The sequence below is a fragment of the Lacerta agilis genome, chromosome Z (genome assembly GCF_009819535.1).
Source record: "Lacerta agilis isolate rLacAgi1 chromosome Z, rLacAgi1.pri, whole genome shotgun sequence".
In the NCBI taxonomy this organism is placed as follows: Eukaryota; Metazoa; Chordata; class Lepidosauria; order Squamata; family Lacertidae; genus Lacerta; species Lacerta agilis.
In genome coordinates, this window is record NC_046331.1 from 8,630,401 (window position 1) to 8,634,714 (window position 4,314).

Sequence of the window (4,314 nt, forward strand, 5' to 3'; positions counted from 1 at the left end):
CAAACTCAGAAGCCAAAAATAGGAATGCCTGGCATAGCTCCAAGCTAGAGGCCAGCGAGAGCCATGTGTCTCTGTGAAATTCCACTCAAGCCATTGTTCCCATCCCTAGCCATGAGCCTCGCTCAGCATAACAAGACACCTGATATCCAGCCAGAGCTATCTGTTCCAGCTCAGGACTTGGTGGCCAGTCTGGAAGTGACAGCCAAGATCATCTGTTTATTTCCTGATTACCTCCAAATCCCAAATAGAACTCAAGTTGGCAAACACACGCACAGGGTTCCCAAACCAGTTCTCCACCCAGGCATTGACCAGACAGTGGAGGCTGGTCCATTAGGGGAAATGGGCACTGCCCCCACCAACCTCAATGTGCCCTCTGCCAGCCCCCACCTACCTGCCATCTTACTTAAACCAGCCTGGAGTGGAGGTGGCACTACCTGTCAGTTTCCTCCTTCTCCTTAGTTTTATTATTTATTTATTGAATATGCCACATTTTTCCATCTATAGGACTCCGCCCATGTATAAGATGCCCCCTATTTTGGGGGACTCAGATTTAAGAAAATGGAGGGGGGAGATGTATCCGTGTATAAGATGCCCCCTAATTTTTGACATTATTTTTAAGGGGGGGAAACCTACTCTTATACATGGAAAAATACGGTATATATCCTGCCCTTCATCCCCAAGGAACCCAGAGAGGCAGAGAGATATATATAAAAAAGCAAAGCAAAGCAAAAAAAATTAAATAATTTAACAAAAACAATTACAGTTAAAAAGCATCTAAAAACAGTTACTGTTAAAAACATTTCTAAAAACTATTTCAGTTCAAAGCATACTGGGCCATAGCCTGAGCAAAGGTGAGCCACACCTGCAGCACTACTTGTCCTATGAATATAAGCTAAATATATACATACATTGCTCACCCCCCACTCCCTGCTTAAAGGGACCCCTGACCATTAGGTCCAGTTATGTCCGACTCTGGGGTTGCGGCGCTCATCTTGTGTTACTGGCCAAGGGAGCTAGTGTACAGCTTCCGGGTCGTGTGGCCAGCTTGACTAAGCCGCTTCTGGCGAACCAGAGCAGCGCACAGAAACCCCGTTTACCTTCCCGCTGGAGCGGTACCTATTTATCTACTTGCACTTTGACGTGCTTTCGTACTGCTAGGTTGGCAGGAGCTGGGACCGAGCAATGGGAGCTCACCCTGTCGCGGGGATTTGAACCGCCGACCTTCTGATCAGCAAGCCCTAGGCTCTGTGGTTTAACCCACAGTGCCACCTGCGTCCCGCTACCTCCCGCTTAGACCTCACCAATAAGTTTGGCATTGTGCTGTATTCTGCAGTGTCACCTGTTGGCGGCTACATGAACTGCAGCACGCGACGACAGGCTTACATTTGTATGTATATAGGAAGATGTTAAGAAGTTGGTTCTGAAATATGTGTTTGCCCAGGATCCTTGTCCTGAAAAGGTTGTAGACTATTTCACCCAGGGCTGACCCAAGGTTTGAGCAGTGTGCTGTCGCGTATGCCTCAAGCTTGCTGCATGGCAATGGAAGCAGCCACAGTACCTGAAGGGTGGCTTAAGAGCTGCCATTTTTAAATTTCTCTGGAAGGCCCTAGGCCATGTCGTAGCAGAGTATTGTGGTGACTTGAAATGTGCGTCTAGGTAGGAGAGCCTACAATGCAGTACAAGCACCAGTGGATCCTGCTGGACCCGTCAGGTGATGACACCAGACATGATTGCACCTAGATCAATCCCCCACCAAAATGCTACATTTATTATTATTATTATTATTATTATTATTATTATTATTATTACTATTATCATCACCATTACCATCACTACTATTAATTAATAACCTGCAATTTACCCCCGACCTTCATTCTAAGGTCCCGGGGGAGTTATAACACTATAACATTAAAACACAGTATTAAAAAAGAGTTCAAAACAACTTTATGCAAATATATATTTTATCCCTCTCCCAACACTACCTTCCTCACTTGTTCTCTTTTCTCATGGGGGGAATGAAAATTGCAAACTAGGAAGAAACAGATCACGAAGTTACACGTCTTGGCTTCAATATCAGCGCCATTTCCACAAAGTAAGAATCAAAGGCAGAACATCCGCTGAGACACACCAGCAGCTTGAAATAACCGCTTAAAAGACCTTGTTGTAATACATCCAAGGGCAGAGACGAAGCAACCCTTTGAAGTCCAGTAACTGAATTAGGAGAGAATCCCTCTATAAGAAGGTGACCCGATTAGGCAGTAATCCCATTGCCATGGCAACCCAACTCTCTCGTGGAGTTTAGTTTCAGTTTCAGTGTCTGCAAGAAGGGCGTGCAATTGACCTCCCTGAGCAGGGGCATCGCCTCATCTCCTTCTCATACTGCTATGGCCGCTGGTCAATGCAAAGCAGACCTCAGTTGCTGCTGTTTCATTTAGCCTAGGGCTTGCCGATCAGAAGGTCGGTGGTTCGAATCCCCGCAACAGGGTGAGCTCCCGTTGCTCGGTCCCAGCTCCTGCCCACCTAGCAATTCAAAAGCACGTCAAAGTGCAAGTAGGTACCGCTCCGGCGAGAAGCTAAACGGTGTTTCCGTGCACTGCTCTGGTTCACCAGAAGCTGCTTAGTCATGCTGGCCACATGACCCGGAAACTGTACGCTGGCTCCCTTGGCCTGTAAAGCGAGATGAGCGCCACAACCCCAGAGTCGTCCGCGACTGGACCTAATGGTCAGGGGTCCCTTTATCTTTTAACCATGTTACTCTGAGTATTTTTTGAATTTATATCACACCTTTTTCTCCGCATTGTTCTCTCCTTCCTCATTTAACCCCCTCGACAACCCTGTGAAGTAGCTTAGGCTAAGAGGCAGTGGGTGGCCCAAGGTCAGCCACTTTAACCACTGCACCACACTGTTAAGTCCTGTCGAATCCAGTGGGAGCAGGGATGGCTGGTGTCCATTGGGACTGGTAGCGTGGAAGCCAAGCAGCTCAACAGCAGGTAACGTCAGAGCCAATGACATGCAGATCCAACTAATTCTAGTTTCACTCCCATTCTCCTCTCTGTTGAATTCTACTAGAGCGACACTGAGAATAAGGAGGAGGTTGAAGATGACAGTTAGTACTGCCACCCCAGGAATGGGTTTAAGTAAGAAGGGAAGCGGGGGGCAGGGCGGAGGCTGGCTGAGGTTAGACTGGAGCTAGTTTGGCAGTATCTCATTTGCCCAAATGAAGTAGCCAGCACTGAATGGGGCTTACTCCAAGGTAAGTGGGGTTAGGTTTGCAGCCTTGAACACTCAAGAATACTTTCATTCATAAAATATGGACATTATTTGTACCATTTACCCCCCCCCCCCCCACCTTCAGGCCCAAAGGCCCACAAGGCAGTTTACAATTAGTCATGTTGAAACTACAGGTGAAACTAAAAAAATTAGAATAGCGTGGGAAGGTTCATTTCTTTCAGTAATTCAACTTAAAAGGTGAAACTAATACATGAGATAGACTCATGACATGCAAAGCGAGATATGTCAAGCGTTTATTTGTTATAATTGTGATTATTATGGCGTACAGCTGATGAGAACCCCAAATTCACAATTTCAACTTTGGGGTTTTCATCAGCTGTGCGCCATAATCATCACCATTATAACAAGCAATGGCTTGACATATCTCGCTTTGCATGTCATGAGTCTATCTCATATATTAAACTCCAGTAGCTAATGAAAACAATTGCTTACATAAATGGACTTTTCCACAATATTCTAATTTTTCAAGTTTCACCTGTATATATGATAAGAAACATAGCTTCAAAAATTGAGCTATTACAATTATATCCACTTTTCTTTCAAGGAGCCCAAGATGGCATGCCCCCTATCGACTTTATCTTCGCAGCAAGGTAGATTAGGCTGACAGTGGTGCAGTGCCCAGGTTTACAGAATATGGCCCTCAATGTGGAGATCTATCAGGTCAAAGGAGAAATAGACAAATCTGTCAAATTAGTTTCTCTCAATTTCTCATTTTTCCAATATTTAGTTCAGCACATTTCCATATCAGAGAGACCAAATTCTTTTTTCTAATACTCCCCCCCCCCACCATCTTCTCCCTTTTGCACTTCCTCAGCCTCAACCAGGTTCACTTTTCTTTATTGCGGGGGTCAGGAACCTTTATGGCCCAGCAGCCAAGATCTTTACCTCCTCCCCCACCCCACAGGCCAACTGAGACCGGTGGTTGGGTGATTGGCAGGCAGGTAGATCTGCACACCGGCAAAAGCAGCGAGCAAGAGAGATTGAACTCCCCATGTTCTACAGGGTTCAGATGCAGGAGGGGAT